This window comes from Leopardus geoffroyi, chromosome A1 (assembly GCF_018350155.1).
Source record: "Leopardus geoffroyi isolate Oge1 chromosome A1, O.geoffroyi_Oge1_pat1.0, whole genome shotgun sequence".
Taxonomy (NCBI): domain Eukaryota; kingdom Metazoa; phylum Chordata; class Mammalia; order Carnivora; family Felidae; genus Leopardus; species Leopardus geoffroyi.
This window is the reverse complement of record NC_059326.1, coordinates 103,796,158-103,809,335: the sequence shown is the minus strand read 5'-3', so window position 1 is coordinate 103,809,335 and position 13,178 is coordinate 103,796,158. Positions and strand designations below refer to the sequence as shown.

The 13,178-nt window shown below is 42.7% G+C and overlaps 1 long non-coding RNA gene across 1 annotated transcript in view; it reads left to right on the top strand.

The window, feature by feature from the left end:
- The window catches only part of LOC123602940, a 98,141-nt gene that overhangs the window by 31,509 nt on the left and 53,454 nt on the right, over window positions 1-13,178 (top strand). Inside the window, exon 2 of the long non-coding RNA XR_006714642.1 lies at window positions 5,586-5,611. This is a non-coding gene — a long non-coding RNA (uncharacterized LOC123602940). The remainder of the gene's footprint in view (window positions 1-5,585; window positions 5,612-13,178) is intronic.

Genomic DNA, 13,178 nt, shown 5'->3' with positions numbered 1-13,178 from the left:
AACTTTCCATTATTAAAATTTCAAATTTTATATTGTACTTTATAAAATTACCTTATGTATAGATCTATAGACCCGCGCCTCTCTAAACATTGCTGCATAGATCTCCTAAATGTATTTTTCTGCCTTCCAAGGTCCATGCATTTTCAAAATAAATCATTGAAGGGAGTCAAGTGATTGGTATGCTGATTATATTAACAGAGGGGAACTTGTATCAATGTTAGAAAATATATCACCTCTCTTTCATACCCTTCTCTTCCTGGAAATTCCCATTAAAGTAAGAGAAAGGAATCCAAAATAAAAGAGATTTATACTAGCATGGTTTTAACTTTAATATGGTAGGTGGTCACACTGGTAAAGGGGAACCCTTAGCCTAAAACTTCGCTTTCTGTTCCTCAGTTCTTTTAAGTTATTTATTTATTTAATGTTTATTTACTTGTTTTGAGAGAGAAAGCATGAGCAGGGGAGGGGCAGAGAGAGAGTGGGGGAGAGAGAATCCCCAGCAGGCTCCATGCTGTCAGCACAGAGCCCCACTCGGGGCTCAAATTCACAAATTGTGAGATCATGACCTGAGCTGAAAGCAAGAGTCATACGCTTAATGAACTGAGCTACCCAGGTGCCCCTGAAGTTACTCATTTTTAAATTAACTTTGTCATTTTTGCCATGAGTTTGATATTACTTGTTATATAGTTTTATCACTTTTTAAATGAGATATAATTGACACGTAACATTATATTCATTTCCAGGTGTACAAGTTAATGAGTTGATATTTGTATATCTGATGAAACGATCACTGCAACAAGTCTAGTTAACATCCTCATCACACCTTATTGTGGCTTTTAAAAATGAAGATGTAAGCAGTACTGAGTGATTTGCATTAGGGTGGGTGCCGTTGATTAGCATTTGGGAGGAACGTGATTTAGAAGAAAGAGCTCAGCTTCACAGTCAGAAAAATGTAAGTTTGGGGCCAGCACACATTCTTCATGTGCCGTCACATGGTTCTAGGGCAAGTGTATAAAATTCTTTGACCTAGTTTCTTGATGAGGAAAGGTTGTTATTAAGATTACATCCAATACACAAATCACCGGGTACCCTGGATAGAATGACTCAGTAGACCGAAGCTGACAGTATCAATTACAGACAGGTTTGTGCTGACCCCTCTGGACTTCTACTGCACACAGTGTGCATAAAGTCAGAGAGTACCCAAAAGCTTACAAATTATACTTTACCTCCTTCCTACAAAGTGCATTTTGAAAAACCACGGTAACATAAATCTATAACTCACGGAATGAAGTTGTGTTCACCAGTAGCCTTTGACCTTTCTTTGGTTTTGCTTATAGCAGAAAATGATGGCTTTTTTTTTTTTTTTTTTTGCCTTTGGAATATAGCGTGATGGCAAAAATTAGTAGTTGTCTTTACCAATCTATGTGAATGTTGAACTGCCTTTTTAAAAGAAGACTGGTGTCCACTTATATTTATTACTATATATGTGTGTACACATATACATATATATCTATATATATGTAAAATATTTGAAACCTAGACTTTGACTTAAATGAGCAGAACTTGCAATGCTGTTGTTTTTATTTTATTTTATTTTTATTTTTCAATGTTTATTTATTTATTTTTGGGACAGAGAGAGACAGAGCATGAACGGGGGAGGGGCAGAGAGAGAGGGAGACACAGAATCGGAAACAGGCTCCAGGCTCCGAGCCATCAGCCCAGAGCCTGACGCGGGGCTCGAACTCACAGACCGCGAGATCGTGACCTGGCTGAAGTCGGACGCTTAACCGACTGCGCCACCCAGGCGCCCCAATGCTGTTGTTTTTAAATGCTATGTTGGTAGACAAATCAGAGAATTTCTGTGCACTTAGAAATTAGAAAATAATATGGCTCCCCCCTGCCCCAACTTAAAAGCAGTTCAGAGATCTCTTATTTTAAATTTTTTTTTTTTTAACGCTTATTTATTTTTGAGACAGAGAGAGACAGAGCATGAATGGGGGAGGGTCAGAGAGAGAGAAGAGGGAGACACAGAATCTGAAACGGGCTCCAGGCTCTGAGCTGTCAGCACAGAGCCCGACGCGGGGCTCGAACTCATGAACTGAGAGATCATGACCTGAGCCAAAGTCAGACGCTTAACCAACTGAGCCACGCAGGCGCCCCAGAGATCTCTTATTTTAGATTATCCTAAGTTTCTATGTAAAAGCTACGGGTTGTAATGGAGATCAGACTTTTGTATGTGTAACAGGTTGTCAGCTATAATTAAACAAAATGCCCAGAGCTTCCCAGCTGAACATATATGACAATGAACCAGTGATCAAAAAATCGTTGTTGAATGAAATAATACCAATAACCGACATCTGTGATTGCTCAGAACCTCATATGGTTCTGGCATGCATCTACTTTTCTATAAATCTTGAGCTTCAAAGAGGCTGAAAATTCTTTTTGTATTGATTTTTTGTGGTTGATTTTGTTGAATAAAGCTAATGTGTGCAGTTGTTGAGAGCGAACATAGGAGGGGCATTGGAAACATGTGGCATTTGTCTCTTTTCCAGGACAATAGACTAATACCTCTGAAAAGAAAATTGATTCAGAATATGATATAGAACATATGCTAGAGTGGATCACCAAGTCCTGAATTCATCTTGAGCATGAAATGTTAGTACCTCTGAGAATATTCCCTCGAAATCCAGAAACGTCGTCTGGTTTTGACACGTTTCTTTTTCTTTCAGTAAACATCAGATCTGGGCTGTTGCTAGCGTTAAGCCCTCGGGTGGCTGGAATGAAGCTGCCATCCGGAGAAATTCCACTATTTATCATACCAGCTTCACGGGTGACTTAAATAGTCCTCCCCCAACATTTTGACACAATGCAATTATTTTGCTTTAGACAGTCAGCATTGGTTTGTTTGAAAAGGTTGTTGCTAAAAGTACCGTCTTCAGATAAATGTGCTCAGATTTGTATCGTAGATGTATTTCACAGCTACGCTTTTATAAATAGGTTGGAAATAGCTAGATACTGATTTATGGTTGACAGCTAGTTTTAGTGGTATTCAGAATTTCTGCAAGGATACTTTGACTTGTTCCCTTGAGTCTTTACAGCTCATGAAAACTCCAAACAGTTTTGAAGACAAGAGGAAGAGAAAATATTTAACACAATATGTTCAAACCTCAGTGGGTTATCTTGTTCCCAGATTTTCCAAACCAGCTTAAGTGTCATACAGTTTTTCCGCAATTGTTTATTTGAACATTCATTGCAATAGTTTCGGCGTGATCAGTGGACAACAGAAGGCCCACCCGGTGCCCGATTTAGACCTGGGAATGCCTAGTGCACGTGCTCTTTACGCCTTGTGTTTGTGTCATTTTTCCCGTTGGTTAAGAACATGGATTCTGGAGTCTGTGTCTCCCAAATGGGCTCTGGAGGAAATGTTGCTCAAGTTAGTAACTTCTTTTGTTTCAGTTTCTTTGTCTGTAGAAATATGGAGGCTGATAGTACCTCCTTCTTAGGGAGATATGGGTGTTAAGTAAATTAGTGCACCTAAAGATTTTTGAAATGATTGAATTATAGGGCATCTGTGATAAATATTATCTTCTATTACATGTATATGTATGTGTATGTGAATATATGTATACCCACACATGTATGTATGTATGTGTTCATAACAATATGTAGTGGAAATAGACATTGATAAGTCTAAAATAATTAGTGTTCCTTCTTATATCTTATTCCTATTCCCATCATCGGTTGTGTGGAAATTGCTGTATCACCAAATATGTGTTGAATAACATAAAATACTAAACTAGTCCTTTTATCAAAGATATAAGGACAATGCATGAAGCTGGATGCTTTCAAGATTTTTCACTCACCCGTTTTCCCTCATTTTATCCTCAAATATTTTAATATATTTTGTAAGTCTCGAGAGCATTTAAGTTACTTGAATGATCCATCCAGAATCTTCCAGATGTGTTTATATAATTCATGATGTGTGGGCATTTCTCTGTGGCGATTCTACGTGGCTATCAGGTTTGAGCAAAAGGCACAATAAAGGATTTAATCCAACATTTCTATTTATTTCCCTTATGAAGAGAGTGGTCTTCCTACTACCTGGTAACTTTTGCCTCTTCAAGCAGTGTTTCTTGGTGCCTCCAATAAATGATACTTTCCCACCATTCCTTCACATGCTATGCTGTTTGCCCGATCTCCCCAGGTTCTTGTGTTTCTCTTTGTCAGCCTCTGTGTTGGAGTATGGTCACAGACATGGTGTGGGTGAAGAGCAAAGAGGACTTCCGTGCCGGAAATTCGGGGAGCCTTTCCCTCCCAAAGATGAAAAATGTTCTGGACTCCCTCTCTGCCTCTAAACCCGAAGATGGTGCGTGTCACTTGACTTTGCTCTGTCACTGCTCAGCACAGAGCAGTAACTACTCTTCCTGTTTTACGTTTTTCATTTTAAAGATCCAATTAACTTCTCTTGAATATTGCAGCGGGCCTGCTGACCTAATAATTCTTTCATCCCTGATTTCCATCATTATCTCTGCTTGAAGTTACCTCACACGCACACCTCGGCCAGAGAATACGTGTGAAGGACAGACAGTCCCCTCTTACGGGAAAGGCTCATCTCATCTGAGAGCCGAGTCTCAAGTGCATAACGAATGCTATTTTCTCATTTTCGGGGGCATTTGTCAGACATGTTATTTTAGGTTTAGATGTGGTATCACCGACTGCAATAGCATGGCTGTTCTAGTCTTCAGAAATTCTGAGACAGGCACTGCCTGGGGGTGTCTAGGAACGTTCATCACTCATTGAGGCTCCAGGTTCAGAAGTCCTGAACCTTTTCTCTCCAGGTCTGTTCCTTTGTCACTTTCTGTGACTCCCAACACCAGTCAGTGGTTTGCAGTGCGTTCTTTCTGATATAGAACCGTCACATCTCTGAGAAATATACAGTTCCTCATTCTCAGGGATTCAGCCAGTGAGAGCAAGTGTCAGTTTCCTGATGATGTCTGAAAAGATGACTTTCTGGGGGCGCCTGGGTGGCTCAGCCGGTTAAGCGTCTGACTTCGGCTCAGGTCATGATCTCGCAGTCCATGAGTTCGAGCCCCGCGTCGGGCTCTGTGCTGACAGCTCGGAGCCTGGAGCCTGTTTCAGATTCTGGGTCTCCCTCTCTCTCTGACCTTCCCCCGTTCATGCTCTGCCTCTCTCTGTCTCAAAAATAAATAAACGTTAAAAAAAATTAAAAAAACAAAAAGGTTGACTTTCTGGACTCCGTTCCTGGGAGGCAGAGTGCTGGTAAAATAAAGAGAAGAGTAGACTAATAAGAATGACTATTTACAACTATTAATAAAACAATAAGAATAATGACTATTAACAACCGTTATTGAGAATCTGCTTTGTGCCAGACACGTTGCAAGTGTTTTATGTATCGTGGGTCTGTTGAGTACAAAATAGCACAATAGCCCTGCAAGGTAGGTGTTATTTCTCCCACTAGGTAGGCTGAAGCCCAAAGGGTGGGAGATTCTTGCTTAACATGACCTACTACTAAAGAGAGAGGCAAAGTCTCCTGGTGACTGAATCTTTTTTTCTTCTCCCTGCAGGGAAGCTTTGCTGCTGAGATGCTCCGGTGAGTTTCAAATTTCTGGCACAGTGTGTTTTGGGGAGGAATTGCCCACTGATGGAGATGCCAAAGGAAGGGTCAGCACACTGTGAGACAGCATGAGACTTTCTGTGTCTCAGCCAGCTGGGTTCATCTGTGGGTGTGCAGTCCAAGGGGAAGATGTGAAGTGATTGCCACGCAAGGCCAACCAGGCTTCCTGCCTTCTCCACAGTCTGCTCATCAGGGGGCCTCATTTAATTTGTTGGGGTTTTCTTTTAGTAGTAAAATATACATAACTTCATAGTTATCATTTTAGCCGTTTGTAAGTGTACAATTCTGTGACATGAAGTACATTTACAGTGTTGTGTAACCGTCCTATACTCAAAACTTTTTCATCATCCTTAACCAAAACTCTGTATCCATTAAGCAGTGATTCTCAGTTCCCCCTCTACCCTGCCCTCCCCTCCCCTGTAACCTCTGTTCTTCTTTCCAACTCCATGACTTTGCCTATCCTCAGTATTTCAGATATACGTGGAATCACACCATGTTTATCCTTTTGTGTCTGGTCTCTCTAAGCGTGCTCTCAAGGTCCATCCATATGCTTGCGTATATAAAAATTTAATTCCTTTTTATGACTGAATAATATTCCGCTGTGGGTATATATCACGGTTTATTTATCCCTTCATCTGTTGATGGGCCTGGGAGGAAGTAATCGAATGATTTCCTCTCCCAATTCCTCAAGGAACCTCATGCCATACGCTGCATACCCAGTGTTTTGTTTTGGAGAGTACGGAGTGCTTCATGGTGTCTTAGTCAGTTTGGGCTGCTGTTGCAAAATACCATAGACTGGGTGGCTTGTAAACCACAGAAATTTATATCTATATGATTCTGGAAGTCTGCGACCACAGTGCCAGCACTCTCGGGGTCTGGTGAGAGCCTTCTTCTGAGTTGGATGCTACTGACTAATAGCCACACAGAGCGGAGAGCAGAGAGAGAGGAAGCAGGCTCTCTTGTGTCTCTTCTTATAGGGACATTAATCCTACACATGATGGCTTCACCTTCATGACCTAATTATATCCTAAAGGCCCACCTCCTAATACCATAACATTAGGGGTTAGGATTTCAGCATATGAATTTTGGGGGAGGGCACAAACATTTGGTTCATAACAATGAGATCCTTCAGGTTGGGCCATATAAAGACTGGCAGTTTATAATCAGTTTCTTTCTTTCTTTCTTTCTTTCTTTCTTTCTTTCTTTCTTTCTTTCTTTCTTCTTTCTTTCCTTCTAGAAAATGAGATACTTGTTTTTATTTGATTTGATTTGATTTTACTTTATTTTATTTTACTTTAGAGAGAGAGTGTGGGAGAGCACAGGGGAGGGACAGAGGGAGAGAGAAAATCTCAAGCAGGTTCCATGCCCAGCATGGAGTGCAATGTAGGGCCCAATCCCATGACTGTGAGCTCATGACCTGAGCCAAAATCAAGAGTCAGATACCCAACTGACTGAGCCATCCAGCCTCCCCTAAAATCAGTTTCTACCTGTTTATTGAGCCCCAAGTGGAGGTCTGTTGCTGTACTTGCCAATAGGGGATGTCCATTAGCAAGTAATGAGTAAACTGCCTCCTAAGGAAACAACCCCCAGACCTCATGCTTACACACACTTACACTCCTTCATAGTTCCCATTGCCATCCCCACTATAGATCTTCCTCTCATATCCCATCCCAGATGAGTACATAACCATGAAAGCATGCATCCAAATGTGTTTTTGAGAAGAACTAATAGAAAGTGTAAGGAGGGCAAGATGGCTGTTCTTCTGAGTGGTCAGGCCTTTGAGAAGAGAGTTTGAACCAGTTCATGGAAGATGGGTATGACTTGTGTAGGCATAAAAGGGTAGAGGTTAAGGGTCTATCAGGGCACATAAACTCCTTGAAGAAAGTCTCAGAGTCCAGATTTGGGATAGTGAGAAGGGACAGTGAGGGATTTCTGGGGAAATGTCTTTGTTGGAGAAGGGAAGTGGGAAGGTATAACAGGAAGGGAAGGAATGGATGGTAGAAAGCTTTATTTATTCACTGATTTTTTATTTGAGAGAGAGAGGGGGAGAGAGAAGTGCACATGAGTGGGGGAGAGGGAGAGATAGAGAGAATCTTAAGCAGGCTCCACTTCCCGTGCAGAATCCGATCCGGTGACCGTGGGATCGTGATCTGAGCCATAATCAAGAGTTGGACCCTCAAGTGACTGGGCCACTCAGGTGCCCTGTAAACTTTTAATTCTAGACTGAGGATGTTGAACTTTAGCCCGCACACAGTGGGGAGATTTGGGATAAATAACATCATCAATCTGAAAAAAATCTGTAATCCAATAACATTGATTAAGGGGCTCTATGTGCAGGGGCTGCCATTGGGTTGGGCCCTGGGGACAGAAAGATGGAAGTTTCACTTAGGATGGGACCTGGTGACCACAAAAGTTCGAGGTTTGGGAGGGGAGACTTTGGAAAAGAAGACAGAAAAGAAAGATCTAAGGGAGGATGTTTAAGAGTGTGACTTTTTTTAAGTTTGCTTATTTATTTTGAGAGAGAGAGAGAGAGAGAGAGAGAGAGAGAGAGAAAGCATGAGCAGGGGAGGGGCAGAGAGATAGAATCCCAAGCAAGCTCAGTGCTGTCAGCCCAGAGCCCCATGGGGGGGTTTCATCTCACGATGTGAGCCAATATCTAGAGGCGGATGCTTAACCACCTGAGCCCCCTGGTGCCCCAAGAGTGTGATCTTCAAAGCTGCCCAGGGGAGTTTCCCAGAGAGCTTGGTTATTGTGTTACAAGTTGCACTAAGATCCTGAAGGGGAAGGATGGGATCTTGCTGTGGGTTTTCACGAGTGGAGGCATGTGGGTGGACTTGGGAGGCAGAGCCTTAGTGGAGCAAGGAGGAGAAACCAGTGTACAACAAGTGGGTTGAAGAAGGGGGGGGCTGCGGACACGAAGATGCTACGGGAAGACCGTGCTTCCCAAATACATGATGATGCATAAAAGTGGTGCATTTAGTGGTATGTTTTACACTAGTGAGAAAGAACAAGAGGCAATGGGGGTTTAGGAAGACGGTTCTGGCAATGGAACGCAGACTGGGCCGCAGTGTGGAAGTGACCGGAGGATGGGGGAGTTGTTGCAGGCAGCTGGGCAGGTGGCAGAGAACTGCAGCCTGGGCGGATGCTGAATGAAGCGGTAAAGACAGTTATCAGTGAGGCTTCAGGAGAGGAAGGAACAGGACTTGGTATTGGATTAAAGACTGAAAAATCAACATCCAAGATGTCCCCGAGCTTGGCTTGGGTGATCTGGTGCATTTAACATGCTGGGCCTGTTTTAAAAAAATGTTTATTTATTTGTCTTGAGAGAGAGAGAGAGAGAGCACACGTGTGTGTAGGGGAGGGGCAGAGAGAGAGAATTCCAAGCAGGATCTGAGCTGTCAGTGCAGAGCCCAAGGCAGGCCTCGATCTCGTGAGCAGCGAGATCATGACTTGAGCTGAAACCAAGAGTTGGATGCTTAACGGTCTGAACCCCCCAGGTGCCCCTATGCTGGGTCCATTTCTGCCAACCTCCCTCTAACAGTCCAGGCTGACTGTGACACACACATCCAGGGCCTCTGACAGTGACCCTGAAGAAACATCAGACTTGGAGTTTTTCTTTGAACTGTGTCCTTTTGTATTAGGATCAGTGTTATGTGATCTTCCCAAACTAATTGCTCTGATTACTGTGCATGTCCTCTGTCATCTTTGTTCCCGTGAGGGTGTAGCCATTGAAAACAGGCTGAGTCATTAGGGGAAGAAAGAGACACAAAGGCCACATCCACAGGGGCTAAATGACCTGTCAGGATAAGAGCCTTGAGCCGCTGCACAATGTACCTGCTCACATCATCATTTTGTTGTCAAAGCTGCTTTTTTTCGCTTTCTTCCTTTTGCTCCCTGCTTCCAACTTATTTTTGGAGCATTTTAGTGACCTTGACCATGAAATGAAATGATGATGCCACTTCTCAAGGGAAATGTGTTTAAGATGTGCTGGTTCATGAAAGAGAATCATCAGTCAGAGTTCCCCAAGGGCTTAACCTTCATCTGCTTTTCAAAGAGAAAAGCCGCTTTCTTCCACTCACACGGGGAGAGCAGGCTGGCAGCTCTTTCTTCCCTGTCCTCCTCTGTCGCTTGCCTGCTTTCCTCAGTAAGAGTAGATTTTTTTTTCTCTTTGGAGTCTTGCCGTACGGCCGCACCATCTGTAGCTCGATAACATGGTAATGTTTTACCTTTTTTTCAATTCTCTGTCTGTATTTCCCCACCCCCTTACTAATTCCTATCATGGTATTGCTCTAATGAAGGGCAAAAAGGTTGAAATTGTGGACAGAACATGTAATTCAACTGTTGCTCTTGAGCTTGGCACGTGTTTGGGAAACTTAGTTTCTAGAGCAGAATGTGAATGAATGTTGGCTGTAGTGACTTTTATCCTTTCTCTGTGGTTCTTTCTGTAAGGCGAAGAGGGGGAAAGAATCACGAGGTTATGTTTTCTGACAACAGAGCCATGCAAATGACCCACTCCCCCTCTATGGATTGGGAGTCTTTTTTTTTTCATAGTAGGCTCCACACCCAACGTGAGGCTTGCGCTCATGATCCTGAGATCTAGAGTAAGATGTCAGATGAGCCAGGAGGTGCTCCTGGAGTCATTCTTTTATTGCTTATGATTGCAGTCTTGACTTTATGCGTATTTGAAGCTCTTCCTGAAGAGTCATTCAAGATGTCATGGAAGGAAATGAGAGAAGCCTTCTGGTGCACCTGGGTAAAGAGAACACAGAAGCGAAGCTGGCAATGTGGAGAAGAGTGGGGAGGAGGCCGGGTGCAGGGGGCCCCAGAGCAGGGGTAATAACGCAGCCACCTGAGTGGGCTGAAGCAGAGAGTATTGTCAGCGATGGGCTTGGGTGAGTGCCCGGGAGCTGAAAGGGTCTAAGACCAATTTCCGTTGACCGTCAGTCTTCACGTGATTGGGTATTTTGCTCCACTTGTTCTATGTCATCTCATTTGCAGCCTACCCAGAAGTAATTTAGGAGCCATGACTTGGGCGTATAAATTTAGCTCCCCTTTGGACACCCAATGAAGATGCTTCCCAGGAATGCCCCAAGGATAATTGTTGGACCCCAGTGGAGTCCTGGATTCCTCGTGTTGGTGGTAAAAAGGGGCTTTCGTGCTTGGAGATGGAGGGTTGATATTTCAGTCTCTGTCTTTGGGAGAGTGAATGCCATGGTTACCTTATGGAATATACGTGCAAGGTGCTGGACCTAACCACTCTGGACCTTCCACTACAAGGTCTGTTTTTCTTTCATTCTGGGTGAAGTCTACCTAGTACAAGGGTGCTAACATTTCTGAAAAAATTGCTGTTCCTTCCTCTTTGTTTCTACCTTTGCTTATTCTTACACACACACACACACACACACACACACACACACACACACACACACTACTCCTGGTAAATTTTAAAGAAAGAATGGACCATATTCTTAGTCATTGAAGGAAAGAACCCAAACTACTTATCTCATTTAAAAAAAACATGTTTTTGGTGAATTGATGCACATAAGTCTCAGTCTTTTAAGCACTAATTTAGTACTTTTTCACGAGGAAAGCAGTTGCATGGGAGAAGCTGAGGCACTACAGATGAGGACCCCCTCACTTGTAATGTAATAACTCGGGAAGATGTTTGATTTCATGAAGTAAATTATTCTTGCTTCCATATAATAAGACACAGAAAGATGCTTCACCTTAAATTGATGTAAAACTGGTGTCTATTAGTATGTTTAATCTTCATTCCAAATCTATGAGATTTTGATGTTTGAAGAAATGTGGCAAGACAATAAAAGCAGCTTTTTTTAATGTTTATTTTTTGAGAGGGGGGGAGAGGCAGAGAGATAGAGAGACAGACAGACAGACAGAATCCAAAGCAGGCTCCAGGCTCCGAACTGTCAGCACAGAGCCTGACGTGGGGCTTGAACCCACAAATAGTGAGATCATGACCTGAGCTGAGATCATTAACCAACTGAGCTACCCGGGTGTCCCCAAAGCAGCTCTTACTGAGAGGTTAGAATTCAGTAATTTTGAAAGATTTAAAAGAAGTTTGAAAAAAAAAAAAAACACATAGCTAGTTTTTCACGTTGACTTTAAGTGAAAGTTGAATTTACTTACCTCTCATAGTTTTTTGAGTGGGTGACACTAGAAAAGAGTAATTTTTTTAAAGCAGAGTTGAGGCTTCAGGAAATTCCTTCTTCCTTTTGAAATTCTACGAAGTCAATTTCTTTCCAAAGCATTAAGTACGAGCTTGTTTTAGAATAGCTTCTTTCTCCAACAGCAAGCTCCAAATGATTCAGCAGAAGTGATTTTTTCAAGAGTATTATCTTGGGTGAGGTAGGGAGATCTCACTCAAAAGAGAAGCTGGTAAGTGCAAGCTTTCTCTTTCTCTCACTCTCTCAACACACACACACACACACACACACACACACACACACACACACACGAATATATGTATGTCCAAAGAATAACTATTATAAAAATAACACAAAACTCCAAAAAACACACACTCTGACAACACTAGCGAGTGTGTTAATTTATTTTATGTTGCCAGCACGAGGGTAATGGAGCTGTGATGACTGACATTTCTTGTGAGATATCGGTGAAATTCATTATCTGTGGGATGTTTCCTGTACCGCACACAGATTTACTAGGAGCTGATCCAGCACAGGCAGGCGTGTGGGGAAAAATGTAGCAGCAATTTAGAAAGGGAAATGGCCTGGGATGATAGCCTAGCTGGAAGTACGGATGTTCCTGTGTTGAAGATCAGTGCAATTAAAAGGATTTAGCAGCCAGATTACCAACGTAGTAGCTGGAGGGCTTCATTGTTGGCCTCGACATGTCTTCTGTTGCCGTGATTTGAATGGGAAGGGTGATAGAACAATCACAGTTCCTAGAACAAGGTACTTCAGATTTCCCAACTCCACAATAACTCAGTAATTTAAGACCCAGTGTTTAGGATAGAAGTGTGGCCAGGTGTCAAGAGGTTTGAGGAGTTGGGGACCGTGTGTAGAGAGCTGATAGCAATTACAGGAATGTTTGCTTATGTTGGTTGTGGGTCTTATAGTTCTAAGGTATTTCTCTGGGATGCTGAAGTTTTATTGCAAATTTCTAATCAACTTCAAGTCTAGGGTCTTAGTATTTTTTAATTTTTTTTTTAACGTTTATTTATTTTTGAGACAGAGAGAGACAAAGCATGAACTGGGGAGGGTCAGAGAGAGGGAGACACAGAATCTGAAGCAGGCTCCAGGCTCTGAGCTGTCAGCACAGAGCCCGACGCGGGGCTCGAACTCACGGACCGCGAGATTGTGACCTGAGCCGAAGTCGGGCGCCCAACCGACTGAGCCACCCAGGCGCCCCAGGTCTTAGTATTTTTTAAAAAAATAATGTTTATTTATTTTTGAGAGAGAGAGAGCACACAAGTGGAGCAGGGGCAGAGAGAGAGGGGGACAGAGGATCTGAAGCAGGCTCTGTGCTGACAACAGCAAACCTGATGTAGGGCTTGAATTCGTGA